Source organism: Lolium perenne, chromosome 7 (assembly GCF_019359855.2).
Source record: "Lolium perenne isolate Kyuss_39 chromosome 7, Kyuss_2.0, whole genome shotgun sequence".
NCBI lineage: Eukaryota > Viridiplantae > Streptophyta > Magnoliopsida > Poales > Poaceae > Lolium > Lolium perenne.
In genome coordinates this window covers 189,403,313-189,423,535 of record NC_067250.2, presented here as the reverse complement: position 1 = coordinate 189,423,535, position 20,223 = coordinate 189,403,313, and the positions used below count along the sequence as shown (strand labels likewise).

General features: G+C 44.7%; 3 long non-coding RNA genes across 3 annotated transcripts; all 3 read left to right on the top strand.

Annotated features, from left to right (window-relative positions):
- Positions 1–279: 279 nt before the first annotated feature.
- Positions 280–3,254, top strand: LOC127326262 (uncharacterized). Its single transcript, XR_011748685.1, has 4 exons — positions 280–686; positions 775–1,045; positions 1,699–1,784; positions 3,043–3,254. It is a non-coding gene; the product is annotated as an uncharacterized lncRNA (long non-coding RNA).
- An 8,277-nt stretch (positions 3,255–11,531) lies between these two features.
- LOC139833295 (uncharacterized) lies at positions 11,532–14,975 on the top strand. The gene is made up of 2 exons (XR_011748736.1): positions 11,532–12,070; positions 13,385–14,975. It is a non-coding gene; the product is annotated as an uncharacterized lncRNA (long non-coding RNA).
- Positions 14,976–16,223: 1,248 nt separating this feature from the next.
- Positions 16,224–19,667, top strand: LOC127326260 (uncharacterized). The gene is made up of 2 exons (XR_011748686.1): positions 16,224–16,762; positions 18,077–19,667. It is a non-coding gene; the product is annotated as an uncharacterized lncRNA (long non-coding RNA).
- Positions 19,668–20,223: the final 556 nt, after the last annotated feature.

Sequence of the window (20,223 nt, the reverse complement as noted above, 5' to 3'; positions counted from 1 at the left end):
ATTCAAAATTTATTTGTTTTGATTTCAAATCATTTACAACACAGTTTTTAAAATAGAAAAAGGATTTTTTTTTTTTTAAAAAAAGAAAACAGCAAACCCTCTCTTCTCCCTGGGCTGCTCTTCCTCTCCCTGGCCCAGATTCCCTCTTCCCTTCCTGGCCCGAGTTAGCCCCGACCCGGCGACCTTGCTGCAGCCCAGCCCACCTGGCCGTACCCCTTCGGTGGAGACGCTCTCGTCTCTGTCGTCTTCCTCCTCCTCACGAAAAGGGCGTGAGGGCAGTGGTCCTCCATCGAGCCAACCACCGCACCAACCTCCCCCATGTGAGCCTCCCCTCTCTCTCGCTTTATCTCTGGCGCCAGCCAACCTCTCCCTCGTCCTCACTTCCTCTCCACGCCTCTCTCGCCTCTTTTCTTTCTTCATCTGCAAGCCAAAACCAAGAGAGGAGAAACCCCACAGCACCCCGCCTCCTCGCCGTCAATTCATCGTCTCCGGCCACCCCGAGCGGTGCCACCACCATCAATCGACGCGCCTCGTCTCTCTGATCCTCCTCGTGCAAGGAATCGAAGAAGGAGGCCCTCAATCGAGCAGGAATTCGCCGTTCCCCTTCCTTGGCCGCCGCGCTATTTCTTCAATTCCGGCGCCGATGGCCCTCCTCCGCCTTCCTCGACCTCGCCGTCATCTTCACGGTAGCGTGGCGCATCTCCTAGACCTCCTCCCCCTCTTTTTGCTCTCTGGTTCGCTCATCTCACCTTGTGCCGGCCTCCTTCTCCGCAGATGGTCGCCGCCGATGAAGCTCCGGCGACCCCCTCGACCAAGCGCCGCCTCTTTCTGGTCCTCGGCAACGAGACGAACGCGGCGCGCTCCCTCTCGCTTGCTGGGGCGCCCTGCAGCGCCCGCCCGTGCGACGCCGAGCCGCAGTCACCGCCTCCTCCTCGCCGCGAGCGGCATCGCCCCCGCATCGAACACCCTGTGGGCGCGCACGGATGCTTCGCCAGCGTGGCGCCCTGGCCCCCACCCGTCATCGACCCTGGTTAGATCCACCTCGGTGAGAAACCTAAGCCAGATCCAGATCCTTTTCCCTTTTGCGCTAAGCCCCCTGCAAGTTCTTAAGATCTAACCCGCGGCCCCTGGCGCGGATGCTTCTCTGCATAACCCCCTGCATGTTTAACAAATGAACCCGGGGTCCTTCCCCTGATCTGTATTTGTTTTCGGGTCCTTCCCAATTAAAATAAAATCTGTTTATCTATTTTAAATACTAAAAACTAATCTGTTAATAACTTTTAATTGCTAACTCGAAATTAAAAGGGTTCTATATGAAAATTGATCAGAAAAATGTGCTGAACATGAATATGCCATCCATTCATCTGTTTGCATCCCGCATCATGTCGTGCGTTGATAGTTGTGCATATCCACCTCACATATATGCGGAGTATTTCGGATTTCCAACTATGGTTTTCCCCGCTCCGTTTAATATTGAAGTAGCTCGCCCCTGCCATGTTTGCTATGCTAATCCACCCTTAAATTTGTCGGTAGAAAATGCAACTCCAACCTTAATTGTTTGTCCGGGGTTCCGACTCCGATTAATGTGGATAAGTTGCATCGCCGCATCATGTTTGCCATGTCATGCATGCAAACCATATCATGAGCATGCTGGTTCTTTATCCGTAGTAGTAAGATTACATACGTTGTGTGTTCCAGCATTTGCTTCTTCTCGGATAGGATCGCGAAGTGGTGATGTGAGATACGACGAGTTCTCCGACAAGTTCTTCTGCAGCTTTTCACAGGCGAGCCCACCCTTTCACCTATTTTACTTTTACATGCTCTTTTGATCTATTGCTATCCTTGTGTTACGATTCTGTTGTGTCACGTGTCCTATCCACCTGTTACCTATATGTTCGAGATACACCTCCTCGCCCTACCTATTGTTTGTTGTTTGCCAGCTTTGCGAGTCGTAGGCGAGTTTAGGGTCTTATTGATATCTCGAGATGTTCGGGATATCTTGTTGGGAGGTTATCACATGCTATATCTTTTGTTGGAGATAATCACACTTTACTTTATTGTTAACAACTAAAATTGTAAGCAGAGGCATCTGTGAGCCCCTTTGCGAAAGCGTCGGAACTTTGACTTGCTAATGTCCCCTAGGACCCGAGTTCTTGTTATCTGTTCCGAGATTGAGCGCTCTACCCGTACGTGGGGGAATGGGACCCCCATCACCCACTACCTTTCCTTGAGTCTGTTTATTGGGAGCCACAACCTTGGTTTCATTTGCTCATATGCACGATGCACGTTTTACTTCCTGTTGCCTTCGGGTGTTTATTTCTGTACTGTACTCATAACGCGGGACTCTTTATCCTTGGCCGGTCGTTAGTGCCCGCCTTGGAAGCCGACGCAAACCTCTGGGTCCGTATCGGAGTACGGCCGAACTTCGTCACGGGTAGCTTAGTTGGGTGGCTCCCATTAAACTTTCTCTTGCATTGGGAACGGTCTTGATGTGAGACTCCACCTGTAGTAAGTGGGTTCGAGCATGCGTATGGTTACATTTGGGCAACCCCTGCAGGGTGTACATCTTATCGATAAGCCGTGTCCGCGGTTATGGACGACTTGGAATTGTATGGCTTGATCATAGAACAATTTACACTATTATCTTGTTGTTAATAATCTGATAATAACTTGATTAGTAATTTAGCATTACTACAACCGATACCTAATAAAACTTGTCCACCGTTGAGTGCCTCTTACATTGCCTCTTCGCAATTGTTGAAGGGGATACGTGTAATCGGCTGGGTTATGTTTGTGTAGTATTTATCTGTTACCTTGTGCGCTCTCTTATCTTCTCTGAGTAGACGGATGTTGTAGCGTGTCTCTATTGGATAGTAGCTTTGCTGCCGCTAAACCCCACATATAGCCGGGTGAAGTTTATACCGCCCACCAGCGAGCATAGCTGGTCTTGTCTCGCAAGTACGTGCCAATGGTACTTACCCTCGCCTTTCTTTCTTTTTGTCTCCTCCCTTTTGCTCGCAACCGATGGCCCGACTTTGACAGGTACGAGATGACGACGTTAGCAAGGTTACCCTTCCGGCTTGGCCTGGGCAGGGTTATGGACGCCACTGGTTATCTTCAGGACTCTTAGTCCAATTTGTATCTTGTCCGTACTCGGACGTATTTGATCTTCTGTATGATTCGGATCTTTGTATTGTATATTTGTATCTTGACTCGTTGGAGTCGTTGTTGTAATATATGTATCTTGTGGGCTCTATTGTAATCCTGTTGTAATGTTACCGCTCGTGTTAATTCCTCTGGCATCACGTGTGTGATTCTTCGCGCACGTCGTGTCGGAGGGCGTCTCTGGATCGATATCGTGCGGATTTTGGCGGGATCGCTGTAATCCTCATGGTACCGGTTCCGGGGCGTCACATTTTGGCAGTAGGAGCTAGGGTTTAGACTTGAGTGATCCTATTTGATCATCTTGGTTGGATGGTATGCATAAATGGAATACTAAATTACTAGTGATAGAGTTTCTACATTTTATGTGGACATGACAATTATTTAGTGGCTAATATGTTTCTATGGATGGAAAGAAAGTATTATGATCACATGTTAGGTCTTAGGTTTTTAGGTTTTTTAGAAGTAAATTAGGGTTCCCATAAAATAATAGAGTTAGGGTTTTAGAGTTAAAACAAATTGGGGTGATCACATAAAATAATGGGATCAAGGTTCTTACTTATAGTAGTATTAGGGTTTCTAAATATGATACAATTCTTAAAATAATAGTTGGTACTAGAGTTAATGTGATTAATTACTTTGAACAAAATTAATAATAGCCTTAGCATGTAATTATTTTAAAAGGTTTAAGAATTAAGACAAATACTAGTTAGGGTTTAGTTTCTTGGAATTAGGGTTTTTATGTTGGTTATTTAACTTATAAATTATTAACTTGTTAAATAAAAAGGTTGGAGTAAATAAATAACTTTTCATTGAAATTTAATATTAGTTATTATTATTATTATTTTATTTGTCTTTTCTTATCACTTTATTTACTTAGAGAAATTTTTCTAAAAATAAAAATTACATCCTAAAAGAATAGGATGGGCAGAGCCCATCAGATTCAGTCGGACCCAGTTTAATGGGCTGGCCCAGTAGTGCCCGACCTGGTCGGTTCAACCCGACCCAACCCAGCTCTCACTCACCCCTCTCTCGCACACGCACACGACCCCCACCTATCTCTCTCTCGCGACCACCAGGCCCCTACGGCGTCGCCGCCCGCCCCCGGCCGCTCCTGGCCCTCGCCGAGGCCGGCGAGTTAGGGTTTTGGTCGGCGTCGCCAAGCTCTACAAGCTCCCCCTGATCGATTTGTTTTCCTCGGCCTAGGTTGCTCGCTCACGACCCTGGAAACCCTAGTGGTCACCGGCGGTTTTACCGCCGCCTGCTGCTGCTCCGGCCGTCGCCGATCTACTCCCCCGACGCTGCTCCCCGGCGTGGCTTCACCATGGACCTACCGACCATCAGCCGTTGCCTCGGCGCCGCCTCCTTTCACGCACGCGTGCCTCACGGCAACCCTAGCCTACGAATGGCTCGGTCGCCGGAGTACTGCCACGCGCCGTTGCGCCTCCCTCTGGTCTTCTGTGTCTCCTCTACACCTCCATGAGCACCTGTACCTCAATCCCTTCAGGTTCCATCTCTACTCCGCTGTGTCCGGCTGTTCTGGTTCATGAAGTGGTGATGTTGGTGTTGGGGTGCTGCTCGTGATGCCTACATTGACGGTGAACTGGTGGTGTGGCGGCTACTTCGTTCTCGACGCCGGTTGGACGGTGCCGTAGGCGCAACCCCGGCATCGACGGCTGCAACTACGCCCCTACTACACTGTGAGCTATTCCTCTTTTTCTTTTTGTGCTCATATCTACTACTATCTGGTTACTACTAGCTTGTGGTTGTACTAGTTCATTCAATTGACTATTGAAAGCTTGTGGTCATGAGGTGATATTGGTGATATATATGAGTGTAATGCTGCCAGATGATCCAGTACCTTGTGCTTGATTCAATGCCTCAATATGAATCATCCCGGCATGTGTTATAGCTTTCTGTGAGGTGTGGTTTGGGGCTGACCATGCTCTGATTTAATTGCTCACTGGCTTGTGCTATGTGTGGCTTAATCTTTAACTTGAGATTGCTGTGATAGTGTGGTACCCTATTTAACTCATATATGAGTGCGGACAATAAGATACAGATATTGTTGCTACAAAAGGACAATTTACTTGATGATTGGCCTGGGAGTTTGATACGTCTCCGACGTATCGATAATTTCTTATGTTCCATGCCACATTATTGATGATATCTACATGTTTTATGCACACTTTATGTCATATTTATGCGTTTTCCGGAACTAACCTATTGACGAGATGCCGAAGGGCCAGTTGTTGTTTTCTGCTGTTTTTGGTTTCAGAAATCCTAGTAAGGAAATATTCTCGGAATCGGACGAAATCAACGCCCAGCATCTTAGAATCCCCGGAAGCATCCAGAACACCCGAGAGTCGCCAGAGGGGGGCCACAGGGGCCCCAGATGATAGGCCGGCGCGGCCCTGGCCGCGCCGCCTTATAGTGTCGGCGCCCCTTCGACCTTCTGACGCCGCCTCTTCGCCTATTTAAGGGTCCTCGACCTAAAACCTCGAGACGAAAAAGCCACGGTACGAGAAACCATCCAGAGCCGCCGCCATCGCGAAGCCAAGATCTGGGGGACAGGAGTCTCTGTTCCGGCACGCCGCCGGGACGGGGAAGTGCCCCCGGAAGGCTTCTCCATCGACACCGCTGCCATCTCCACCGCCATCTCCATCAACGATGCTGTCTCCCATGAGGAGGGAGTAGTTCTCCATCGAGGCTCGGGGCTGTACCGGTAGCTATGTGGTTAATCTCTCTCCTATGTACTTCAATACAATGATCTCATGAGCTGCCTTACATGATTGAGATTCATATGAGTTTTGTATCACAATTCATCTATGTGCTACTCTAGTGATGTTATCAAAGTATTCTATTCCTCCTGCATGGTGTAAAGTGGACAGGGTGTGCATCATGTAGTACTTGGCGTAGTTTATGATCGTGATCTCTTGTAGATTATGAAGTTAACTATTACTATGATGGTATTGATGCGATCTATTCCTCCTTTCATAGTGTGAAGGTTACGGTGTGCATGCTATGTTAGTACTTGGTTTGGTTGTGTTGATCTTTCATGCACTCTAAGGTTATTTAAATATGAACATTGAATTGTGGAGCTTGTTAACTCCGGCATTGAGGGTTCGTGTAATCCTACGCAATGGTGTTCATCATCCAACAAGAGTGTAGAGTATGCATTTATCTATTCTGTTATGTGATCAATGTTGAGAGTGTCTACTAGTGAAAGTATGATCCTTAGGCCTTGTTCCTAAATACTGCTATCGCTGCTTGTTTACTGTTTTACTGCGTTACTACTGCTGCGTTACTACTGCTTGTTTACTGTCCTGGGCAAAGCACTTTTCTGGTGCCGTTGCTACTGCTACTATATATTCATACCACCTGTATTTCACTATCTCTTCGCCGAACTAGTGCACCTATTAGGTGTGTTAGGGACACAAGAGACATCTTGCTTTGTGGTTGCAGGGTTGCATGAGAGGGATATCTTTGACCTCTTCCTCCCTGAGTTCGATAAACCTTGGGTGATCCACTTAAGGGAAAACTTGCTGCTGTTCTACAAACCTCTGCTCTTGGAGGCCCAACACTGTCTACAGGAAAAGGAGGGGGGGCGTAGACATCAAGCTATTTTATGGCGCCGTTGCCGGGGAGGAAAGGTAAAAGGCACTCATACTCCGGTCCCAGGTAATAAGTACTTTTCTGTTGCCGATGTGTGTGTGCTCGAAGCTATTTCCTTTAGATCCTGCAATTGCATCTTTTTGTTTCTTGTTTACACTAGTTAGGCATAATGGACAACAATGAGCTTCTTATTCTATTTCCTGATTTAAGACATGGATGGTTTGATGCGAAAATTAAAAAACCCATGGAACATATTAGTATGAACACTTTGAATACCATTGTTGCTAATGATATAGAAAGTTCTAAGCTTGGGGAAGCTGGCTTTGATGAGCATGATATTTTTAGTCCCCCGGGCATTGAGGAGAAAATTTACTTTGATGATACTTTACCTCCTATTTATGATGATTATAATGATAGTAGTCTTTTGGTTCCACCTGTTATGGAGGATAAATTTGATTATGATTACAATATGCCTCCTATATTTGATGATAGCTACTTTGTTGAATTTGCTCCCACTACAACTAATAAAATTGACTATGCTTATGTGGAGAGTAATAATTTTATGCATGAGACTCATGATAAGAATGCTTTATGTGATAGTTATATTGTTGAGTTTGCTCATGTTGCTACTGAAAGTTATTATGAGAGAGGAAAATATGGTTATAGAAATTCTCATGTTACTAAAATGCCTCTCTATGTGCTGAAATTTTTTAAGCTACACTTGTTTTATCTTTCTATGCTTGTTGCATTATGCTTCTTGAACTTGTTTATTTACAAGATTCCTTTTCATAGGAAGCATGTTAGACTTAAGTGTGTTTTGAATTTGCCTCTTGATGCTCACTTTTGCTTCAAATACTATTTCTTACGAGTGCATCATTAAAATTGCTGAGCCCATCTTAATGGCTATAAAGAAAGAACTTCTTGGGAGATAACCCATGTGTTATTTTGCTACAGTACTTTGTTTTAAATTTGAGTCTTGGAAGTTGTTTACTACTGTAGCAACCTCTCCTTATCTTAGTTTAGTGTTTTGTTGTGCCAAGTAAAGTCGTTGATAGTAAAGTTCATACTAGATTTGGATTACTGCGCAGAAACAGATTTCTTTGCTGTCACGAATCTGGGCAAAATTCTCTGTAGGTAACTCAGAAAATTATGCCAATTTACGTGAGTGATCCTCAGATATGTACGCAACTTTCATTCAATTTGAGCATTTTCATTTGAGCAAGTCTGGTGCCCTTTTAAAATTCGTCTTTACGGACTGGTCTGTTTTGACAGATTCTGCCTTTTATTTCGCATTGCCTCTTTTGCTATGTGGGATGGATTTCTTTGTTCCATTAACTTCCAGTAGCTTTGGGCAATGTCCAGAAGTGTTAAGAATGATTGTGTCACCTCTGAACATGTGAGTTTTGGATTATGCACTAACCCTCTAATGAGTTTGTTTCGAGTTTGGTGTGGAGGAAGTTTTCAAGGGTCAAGAGAGGAGGATGATATATTATGATCAAGGAGAGTGAAAGCTCTAAGCTTGGGGATGCCCCGGTGGTTCACCCCTGCATATATCAAGAAGACTCAAGCGTCTAAGCTTGGGGATGCCCAAGGCATCCCCTTCTTCATCGACAACATTATCAGGTTCCTCCCCTGAAACTATATTTTTATTCGGTCACATCTTATGTACTTTACTTGGAGCATCGGTTTGTTTTTGTTTTGTTTGAATAAATGCTTGTGTGGGAGAGAGACACGCTCTGCTGTTGCATATGGATAAGTATGTCCTTAGTTTCTACTCATAGTATTCATGGCGAAGTTTCTTCTTCGTTAAATTGTTATATGGTTGGAATTGGAAAATGATACATGTAGTAATTGCTATAATGTCTTGGGTAATGTGATACTTGGCAATTGTTGTGCTCATGTTTAAGCTCTTGCATCATATACTTTGCACCTATTAATGAAGAAATACATAGAGCATGCTAAAATTTGGTTTGCATATTTGGTCTCTCTAAAGTCTAGATAATTTCTAGTATTGAGTTTGAACAACAAGGAAGACGGTGTAGAGTCTTATAATGTTTTCAATATGTCTTTTATGTGAGTTTTGCTGCACCGGTTCATCCTTGTGTTTGTTTCAAATAGCCTTGCTAGCCTAAACCTTGTATCGAGAGGGAATACTTCTCATGCATCCAAATACTTGAGCCAACGACTATGCCATTTGTGTCCACCATACCTACCTACTACATGGTATTTCTCCGCCATTCCAAAGTAAATTGCTTGAGTGCTACCTTTAAATTTCCATTCTTCACCTTTACAATATATAGCTCATGGGACAAATAGCTTAAAAACTATTGTGGTATTGAATATGTACTTATGCACTTTATCTCTTATTAAGTTGCTTGTTGTGCGATAACCATGTTCCTGGGGACGCCATCAACTACTCTTTGTTGAATTTCATGTGAGTTGCTATGCATGTTCGTCTTGTCTGAAGTAAGAGCGATCTACCACCTTATGGTTGGAGCATGCATATTGTTAGAGAAGAACATTGGGCCGCTAACTAAAGCCATGATCCATGGTGGAAGTTTCAGTTTTGGACATATATCCTCAATCTCATATGAGAAAAATAATTGTTGCCACATGCTTATGCATAAAAGAGGAGTCCATTATCTGTTGTCTATGTTGTCCCGGTATGGATGTCTAAGTTGAGAATAATCAATAGCGAGAAATCCAATGCGAGCTTTCTCCTTAGACCTTTGTACAGGCGGCATAGAGGTACCCCATTGTGACACTTGGTTAAAACATGTGCATTGCGATGATCCGGTAGTCCAAGCTAATTAGGACAAGGTGCGGGCACTATTAGTATCTATGCATGAGGCTTGCAACTTATAAGATATAATTTACATGATACATATGCTTTATTACTACCGTTGACAAAATTGTTTCTTGTTTTTAAAATCAAAGCTCTAGCACAAATATAGCAATCGATGCTTTCCTCTTTGAAGGACCATTCTTTTACTCTTATTGTTGAGTCAGTTCACCTATTTCTCTCCATCTCAAGAAGCAAACACTTGTGTGAACTGTGCATTGATTCCTACATATTTGCTTATTGCACTTGTTATATTACTCTATGTTGACAATATCCATGAGATATACATGTTACAAGTTGAAAGCAACCGCTGAAACTTAATCTTCCTATGTGTTGCTTCAATGCCTTTACTTTGAATTATTGCTTTATAAGTTAACTTTTATGCAAGACTTATTGATGCTTGTCTTTAAGTACTATTCATGAAAAGTCTTCGCTATATGATTCATTTGTTTTACTCATGTCATTTACATTGTTTTGATCGCTGCATTCATTACATATGCTTACAATAGTATGATCAAGGTTATGATGGCATGTCACTCCAGAAATTATCTTTGTTATCGTTTACCTGCTCGGGACGAGCAGAAACTAAGCTTGGGGATGCTGATACGTCTCCGACGTATCGATAATTTCTTATGTTCCATGCCACATTATTGATGATATCTACATGTTTTATGCACACTTTATGTCATATTTATGCGTTTTCCGGAACTAACCTATTGACGAGATGCCGAAGGGCCAGTTGCTGTTTTCTACTGTTTTTGGTTTCAGAAATCCTAGTAAGGAAATATTCTCGGAATCGGACGAAATCAACACCCAGCATCTTAGAATCCCCGGAAGCATCCAGAACACCCGAGAGTCGCCAGAGGGGGGCCACAGGGGCCCCAGATGATAGGCCGGCACGGCCCAGGCCCTGGCCGTGCCGCCTTATGGTATTGATGCGATCTATTCCTCCTTTCATAGTGTGAAGGTTACGGTGTGCATGCTATGTTAGTACTTGGTTTGGTTGTGTTGATCTTTCATGCACTCTAAGGTTATTTAAATATGAACATTGAATTGTGGAGCTTGTTAACTCCGGCATTGAGGGTTCATGTAATCCTACGCAATGGTGTTCATCATCCAACAAGAGTGTAGAGTATGCATTTATCTATTCTGTTATGTCATCAATGTTGAGAGTGTCCACTAGTGAAAGTATGATCCCTAGGCCTTGTTCCTAAATACTGCTATCGCTGCTTGTTTACTGTTTTACTGCGTTACTACTGATGCGTTACTACTGCTTGTTTACTGTCCTGGGCAAAGCACTTTTCTGGTGTCGTTGCTACTGCTACTATATATTCATACCACCTGTATTTCACTATCTCTTCGCCGAACTAGTGCACCTATTAGGTGTGTTGGGGACACAAGAGACTTCTTGCTTTGTGGTTGCAGGGTTGCATGAGAGGGATATCTTTGACCTCTTCCTCCCTGAGTTCGATAAACCTTGGGTGATCCACTTAAGGGAAAACTTGCTGCTGTTCTACAAACCTCTGCTCTTGGAGGCCCAACACTGTCTACAGGAAAAGGAGGGGGGGCGTAGACATCTGTAACGGCCCCGGGTAGTACCCCTAATTAGATTTGTTTGTTATTTTCTTTTATGCATCGTCATGACATCATGCATCATATCATTCATGTTTTTCAACACAATAAAATTATTTTGTAAACCCTAGCTATTTTGTTTTTCCCTCTCATATGGTTTTATTAAACCTACCCCTTTCTTTTCATTTAATAAAACTCTAAAATAAAACTATATTTTGTTTTGCCAAACTTTTTCCTCCATCTCTTCTTTCTTTCTTTGATTCCTATCTTTCTCCCGTTTATTCTCCTCTGATTTTGCAAAATCCCAGCAAATAGAGAAAAAGGCCAGATGGCTTCCTTCCTATCCTTTTATTTTCCTTCCACTGGCATGGTTCAACCTCTGCTGTGGTTGTCGACTTTCTCAACAGGCAGGAGGTGTGACCTCCACCACCGCACCCACCTGCTCCCTCCTCAAGAAAATTCTCACCTGCTCCCCTCCTCTCTCCCTACCTTTTTCCTTCCAGATCGAGGCTCTCCAAGAACCCTAACCCCCCTTTCCTTCTCTTGTTCCGCCGCCACTACAACTCCCTCCGTTCTTCTCCTCTTCCACAGAAAGCAGAGAGACAGAGCAAAATTCAGATAAAATTCAGTTAAACATCGCCGGGAAATCCTCAAGCTCGTCGTCGCCTAGAGCCGCCGTTAGCCGCGCTGAGCACGTGGATGGAGCCACCGTGGTGTTCTTGTTCTCTACGCTGAAGGTCAGGAGCGGAGGCTGCTCCTGGATGACACCACGGACCTCGCCGTTGCCGTCCTCTTCTACACCGATGGTCACCGCTCGCCTCTACTTCCTCTTCATCGACTCCGCCGTCGCCGTGTCGTTCCGTCTTGGACTTACACCAGGTGAGCGCCACAACCTTTTCCCCTGCTATCCCGCTCGTTTGCATCCAGCAGTTGGCGTCGTGTTCGCGGCCGATGTCATGTTTACCTGGAACACGAGCCGCGCTCGTTCTGTATCTTTTCCGTCCTCGCGTTTGGAGATGTTTCTGTTGGCCGCGATCTTGTTTCAAATCACCAGACGATGCTAGCCCAGATGACCCTGCTATTGGTTCAATTCCTACAGTTTCAGGATCAAATCCCAGTGAAGACACACACCCTTTTCTTTTTTCCTTTCGTTGCATCTGTTCAGTTTCAGTTAACACCTGCTCTTTTTCGTCAGTTAACTGTCCAGCAGCGCCCAGCCGTGCTGTGGTTTCGCTTTGTTCCCTTGCTGTAAATTGTTTGGTCATGAGTAGTTTGCCCGCTGTCTCCATACAACCAGCTGCACCACTTCTACACCTTTTTCAGCTAGATACACACGAGTATAACCAATCGCTCCACCTGCTAGCTTGGCTGCTTACGTAGCTAGCTATTCACCACGTAATTGATTCAGCTGCCTGCCTGCTTGCCTGGCTAGCTATCTATCACGCATCTTTGTCTAGTCAAGTTCCTGTGACACCTCAGTTCAATAACAATCTTTCGTCAGCTCTAGTATCGAGCTGCTGGATCCAACTTCCCAGCAGAACCAGATCCAAATCCCAGGGACAGCAAAATGCCTCTCTTCCGTCGCTGCTCTGCAATTTCAAATAACACCTCGGTTAAAATTCAGTTGACGATTCCTGTAGAAATATCTGTCTTTGTTTCGGTATCTTTTCAAGCCAGCGAACTAGCTCCAGATCTGGGATCAAATATCAGCACCGGAGGATTAAATCCACCCTTCCTGCCTCCAATTATCTTTACTTTGCAAAACTTGTTTATCATATATATTTTGTTCTACAAATCCAATTGCTGCAAGCAATATGTCTACCTTTATCAGAGGAAGGCATAGATTAATAAATTGTCATCCATATACATGTTTGCATATTGCATCATGTAGAATTGTGTTAGTTTGTGCATATCACCTAATATATAAGGGCGGAGTATTTGGGAATTGCAATATATGGTTCCCCGCTCCGTTTAAATTTGAATTAGCTCACCATGCCATGTCTTGCCATGCTAATCAATATTTAAATTGCGCGGTAGGAAATTAACTCGAACTTAATAATTATGTGTCGGGATTTCAATTCCGCTTAAATTGGGTAAGTTGCATTGCACCATATTTGTCATGCCATGCATATCATCTTGAGCATGCTGATTCTTCTCCGTAGTTGTAAGATTTGCATCCGTTGTTTGTTGTAGCATTTGCTTCTTCCCGGATAGGATCACGAAGTGGTGTTGCGAGACATGATGAGTTGTTCGACAAGTTCTTCTGCAACTTTTCACAGGCGAGCCCTCTCTCTTCACCTATTTTACACTCTCCCTCGCATTGCTATCCTTATGTTGCGCTTCTTTATCGAGTCACGTGTCCTATTCCACTTGTTTACCATAATAATCCTATATGTATCATTCCTTACCCATAGCCGTTGCTTGATGTTTGAGCCTTGCGAGTCGTAGGCGTGTTTAGGCTCTGTTGTTTATCTCGATCTGTTATCGGGATATGTTGGGTTGTTGGGAGGTTATCACATGCTATACCAGTTGGTGGAGATACACATGCTTTATTTATTGTTAACAACTAAAATTGTAAGCAGAGGCATCTGTGAGCCCCTTTGCGAAAGCATCGGAACTTTGACTTGCTAATGTCCCCTAGGACCCGAGTTCTTGTTATCTGTTCCGAGGTTGAGCGCTCTACCCATGCGTGGGGACGATTATTGGGACCCCCCCTCACCCATTACCTTTTCTCAAGTTAGTTGAAAAGGGGGCCACAACCTTGGTTTTATTTGGCGCATGCATGTTTACTTCCTGTTGCCTTCGGGTGTTTACTTCCTGTTGCCTTCGGGTGTTTATATTCTGTACTGTACCCCGCGGAACGTTTAGCGAAGCGTGTGGTTTGCACGCCTAGCCGTTAACGCAAACCCTGAGTCCGCTTCGGAGTACGGCCGGACTTCGTTACGGGTAGCTTAGTCGGGTGGCCCCCCTAGACTTTCTTGTTGAACTGGGAACGGTCTTGTTGTGAGACATCCACCTGTCGTAAGTGGGTCGAGCATGCGTATGGTTACATTTGGGCAACCCCTGCAGGGTGTACATCTTATCGATAAGCCGTGTCCGCGGTTATGGACGACTTGGAATTGTATAGCTTGATCATAGAACAACTTACACCTTATACTTGTTGTTAATAATCTGATAATAACTTGCGTAGTAATATAGCATTACTACAACCGATACCTAATAAAACTTGTCCACCGTTGAGTGCCTTTTACATTGCCTCTTCGCAATTGTTGGAGGGGATATGTGTAATCGGCTGGGTTATGTTTGTGTAGTATTTATGTGTTACCTTGTGCGCTCTCTTATCTTATCTGATTAGACGGATGTTGTAGCGTGTCTCTATTGGTTATAGTTTTGCTGCCGCTAAACCTACCATATAGCCCCCGGCGATATATATATTATACTCGCCCGGCGAGCATAGCCATTTCTAGTCTCGCTAAGTACGTGCCGGAGTTCGTTCCTTGGTACTTACTCTCGCCTTTTCCCCTTTCTCTTTTGCTTCCTCTTGTCGGCAACCGATGGCCCGACTTTGACAGGTACAAGATGACGATGTTAGCAAGGTTACCCTTCCGGCTTGGCCTGGGCAGGGTTATGGACGCCACTGGTTATCTTCAGGACTCTTAGTCCAATTTGTATCTTGTCCGTACTCGGACGTATTTGATCTTATGTATGATTTGGATCTTTGTATTGTATATTTGTATCTTGACTCGTTGGAGTCGTTGTTGTAATATATGTATCTTGTGGGCTCTATTGTAATCCTGATGTAATGTTGCCGCTCGTGTTAATTCCTCTGGCATCACGTGTGTGATTCTTCGCGCACGTCGTGTCGGAGGGCGTCTCTGAATCGATATCGTGCGGATTTCGGCTGGATCGCTGGAATCCTCAGGATACCGGTTTGGGGGCGTCACAAGTTGGTATCAGAGCTCAGGTTGACGGTACCCCACTAGTCCAGCCTGTAGGATAGCCTTGCCAATGGTCGTTCAGTTTAGCGTGTCAAACCTATGTTCTAAAAATTCGTTGGATAGATCTGATTAGCTCTGATTTTTCTCCTTATCTAAATTCTTTCTCATCTTACCTTTGCGAGTTTTGGATCTTCTCTTATCTGTTTCTCTGAGTCTTAGGTTCCGACGTCGGTTGGACGATCTCTGCCTTAACCTAATATGACCGATCTCTGAAGACTTTCTGACAGAAGAACATCACCGGCGGCTAACCTTCGTCTTCTCCATTGATGTCATCTATGCCTCTCTGATCTTTCTACAATTCTTTGTTCATCGGCTCCGTCGAATCTTCGCTAACAATGCTTGACGATGTCGTCAATCAGAATTCTGGGAGCTATTAGACGACTCTCCTATTCATGTGCAGAGTAATACTTTGAGTGCGGGATGGAGACATGACCATACCGACTACTCTTATTATTCGCTCTTGTTACTTGAACTGGTGGGTCTGTGTGACTGTTACTCCTTCCTTTGTTTCTCCGGAGTCATCATCGTCATCGGAACAACGACTTCTTGTTGGTGGTGTCGACCACCCAAGCTGGAGCAAGACTCATTGTTAGTGGTGTCGAGGAGATCGACACGTCGCCTGAAGACCCGATAGTTCACCTCTCTCCCCCGTACCTTGAGGTGGGATCTCGGGGCGCGATCCCTTGTTAGTGGTGTCGATTGTAACGGCCCCGGGTAGTACCCCTAATTAGATTTGTTTGTTATTTTCTTTTATGCATCGTCATGACATCATGCATCATATCATTCATGTTTTTCAACACAATAAAATTATTTTGTAAACCCTAGCTATTTTGTTTTTCCCTCTCATATGGTTTTATTAAACCTACCCCTTTCTTTTCATTTAATAAAACTCTAAAATAAAACTATATTTTGTTTTGCCAAACTTTTTCCTCCATCTCTTCTTTCTTTCTTTGATTCCTATCTTTCTCCCGTTTATTCTCCTCTGATTTTGCAAAATCCCAGCAAATAGAGAAAAAGGCCAGATGGCTTCCTTCCTATCCTTTTATTTTCCTTCCACTGGCATGGTTCAACCTCTGCTGTGGTTGTCGACTTTCTCAACAGGCAGGAGGTGTGACCTCCACCACCGCACCCACCTGCTCCCTCCTCAAGAAAATTCTCACCTGCTCCCCTCCTCTCTCCCTACCTTTTTCCTTCCAGATCGAGGCTCTCCAAGAACCCTAACCCCCCTTTCCTTCTCTTGTTCCGCCGCCACTACAACTCCCTCCGTTCTTCTCCTCTTCCACAGAAAGCAGAGAGACAGAGCAAAATTCAGATAAAATTCAGTTAAACATCGCCGGGAAATCCTCAAGCTCGTCGTCGCCTAGAGCCGCCGTTAGCCGCGCTGAGCACGTGGATGGAGCCACCGTGGTGTTCTTGTTCTCTACGCTGAAGGTCAGGAGCGGAGGCTGCTCCTGGATGACACCACGGACCTCGCCGTTGCCGTCCTCTTCTACACCGATGGTCACCGCTCGCCTCTACTTCCTCTTCATCGACTCCGCCGTCGCCGTGTCGTTCCGTCTTGGACTTACACCAGGTGAGCGCCACAACCTTTTCCCCTGCTATCCCGCTCGTTTGCATCCAGCAGTTGGCGTCGTGTTCGCGGCCGATGTCATGTTTACCTGGAACACGAGCCGCGCTCGTTCTGTATCTTTTCCGTCCTCGCGTTTGGAGATGTTTCTGTTGGCCGCGATCTTGTTTCAAATCACCAGACGATGCTAGCCCGCATGACCCTGCTATTGGTTCAATTCCTACAGTTTCAGGATCAAATCCCAGTGAAGACACACACCCTTTTCTTTTTTCCTTTCGTTGCATCTGTTCAGTTTCAGTTAACACCTGCTCTTTTTCGTCAGTTAACTGTCCAGCAGCGCCCAGCCGTGCTGTGGTTTCGCTTTGTTCCCTTGCTGTAAATTGTTTGGTCATGAGTAGTTTGCCCGCTGTCTCCATACAACCAGCTGCACCACTTCTACACCTTTTTCAGCTAGATACACACGAGTATAACCAATCGCTCCACCTGCTAGCTTGGCTGCTTACGTAGCTAGCTATTCACCACGTAATTGATTCAGCTGCCTGCCTGCTTGCCTGGCTAGCTATCTATCACGCATCTTTGTCTAGTCAAGTTTCTGTGACACCTCAGTTCAATAACAATCTTTCGTCAGCTCTAGTATCGAGCTGCTGGATCCAACTTCCCAGCAGAACCAGATCCAAATCCCAGGGACAGCAAAATGCCTCTCTTCCGTCGCTGCTCTGCAATTTCAAATAACACCTCGGTTAAAATTCAGTTGACGATTCCTGTAGAAATATCTGTCTTTGTTTCGGTATCTTTTCAAGCCAGCGAACTAGCTCCAGATCTGGGATCAAATATCAGCACCGGAGGATTAAATCCACCCTTCCTGCCTCCAATTATCTTTACTTTGCAAAACTTGTTTATCATATATATTTTGTTCTACAAATCCAATTGCTGCAAGCAATATGTCTACCTTTATCAGAGGAAGGCATAGATTAATAAATTGTCATCCATATACATGTTTGCATATTGCATCATGTAGAATTGTGTTAGTTTGTGCATATCACCTAATATATAAGGGCGGAGTATTTGGGAATTGCAATATATGGTTCCCCGCTCCGTTTAAATTTGAATTAGCTCACCATGCCATGTCTTGCCATGCTAATCAATATTTAAATTGCGCGGTAGGAAATTAACTCGAACTTAATAATTATGTGTCGGGATTTCAATTCCGCTTAAATTGGGTAAGTTGCATTGCACCATATTTGTCATGCCATGCATATCATCTTGAGCATGCTGATTCTTCTCCGTAGTTGTAAGATTTGCATCCGTTGTTTGTTGTAGCATTTGCTTCTTCCCGGATAGGATCACGAAGTGGTGTTGCGAGACATGATGAGTTGTTCGACAAGTTCTTCTGCAACTTTTCACAGGCGAGCCCTCTCTCTTCACCTATTTTACACTCTCCCTCGCATTGCTATCCTTATGTTGCGCTTCTTTATCGAGTCACGTGTCCTATTCCACTTGTTTACCATAATAATCCTATATGTATCATTCCTTACCCATAGCCGTTGCTTGATGTTTGAGCCTTGCGAGTCGTAGGCGTGTTTAGGCTCTGTTGTTTATCTCGATCTGTTATCGGGATATGTTGGGTTGTTGGGAGGTTATCACATGCTATACCAGTTGGTGGAGATACACATGCTTTATTTATTGTTAACAACTAAAATTGTAAGCAGAGGCATCTGTGAGCCCCTTTGCGAAAGCATCGGAACTTTGACTTGCTAATGTCCCCTAGGACCCGAGTTCTTGTTATCTGTTCCGAGATTGAGCGCTCTACCCATGCGTGGGGACGATTATTGGGACCCCCCCTCACCCATTACCTTTTCTCAAGTTAGTTGAAAAGGGGGCCACAACCTTGGTTTTATTTGGCGCATGCATGTTTACTTCCTGTTGCCTTCGGGTGTTTACTTCCTGTTGCCTTCGGGTGTTTATATTCTGTACTGTACCCCGCGGAACGTTTAGCGAAGCGTGTGGTTTGCACGCCTAGCCGTTAACGCAAACCCTGAGTCCGCTTCGGAGTACGGCCGGACTTCGTTACGGGTAGCTTAGTCGGGTGGCCCCCCTAGACTTTCTTGTTGAACTGGGAACGGTCTTGTTGTGAGACATCCACCTGTCGTAAGTGGGTCGAGCATGCGTATGGTTACATTTGGGCAACCCCTGCAGGGTGTACATCTTATCGATAAGCCGTGTCCGCGGTTATGGACGACTTGGAATTGTATAGCTTGATCATAGAACAACTTACACCTTATACTTGTTGTTAATAATCTGATAATAACTTGCGTAGTAATATAGCATTACTACAACCGATACCTAATAAAACTTGTCCACCGTTGAGTGCCTTTTACATTGCCTCTTCGCAATTGTTGGAGGGGATATGTGTAATCGGCTGGGTTATGTTTGTGTAGTATTTATGTGTTACCTTGTGCGCTCTCTTATCTTATCTGATTAGACGGATGTTGTAGCGTGTCTCTATTGGTTATAGTTTTGCTGCCGCTAAACCTACCATATAGCCCCCGGCGATATATATATTATACTCGCCCGGCGAGCATAGCCATTTCTAGTCTCGCTAAGTACGTGCCGGAGTTCGTTCCTTGGTACTTACTCTCGCCTTTTCCCCTTTCTCTTTTGCTTCCTCTTGTCGGCAACCGATGGCCCGACTTTGACAGGTACAAGATGACGATGTTAGCAAGGTTACCCTTCCGGCTTGGCCTGGGCAGGGTTATGGACGCCACTGGTTATCTTCAGGACTCTTAGTCCAATTTGTATCTTGTCCGTACTCGGACGTATTTGATCTTATGTATGATTTGGATCTTTGTATTGTATATTTGTATCTTGACTCGTTGGAGTCGTTGTTGTAATATATGTATCTTGTGGGCTCTATTGTAATCCTGATGTAATGTTGCCGCTCGTGTTAATTCCTCTGGCATCACGTGTGTGATTCTTCGCGCACGTCGTGTCGGAGGGCGTCTCTGAATCGATATCGTGCGGATTTCGGCTGGATCGCTGGAATCCTCAGGATACCGGTTTGGGGGCGTCACAACATCAGAGTTGGATTTTGAGCTCATATGCATGCTTACAGTGCTATGTTGCGATTATGGTACTACTTGGTTGGCCTGGGATTGTTTTCCTGGACCCTAAGTAGATTTCTGTAATATGTTGATTATTACTGTTTGCTTATGATAATGGCTAAAGCATATGTATATATGATCCTGGACAGAATTGTGTTGTAGTGCACAAGGGATGCTTTTGTAGATTCTGGAATATGATCTGGTTGCTCAATAGTAACCAAGAGATGATTTTTTCAATGTTGGATTTTACAGTTGGATCTTGCTGTCCCCTATTTTTAGATATAACTGATAAGAACAGATCCAATGTTGGATCCTCTTGACCCTGCCTATGATGCAAAGGCTGAGGCAAAATCTTGGATAAGAACA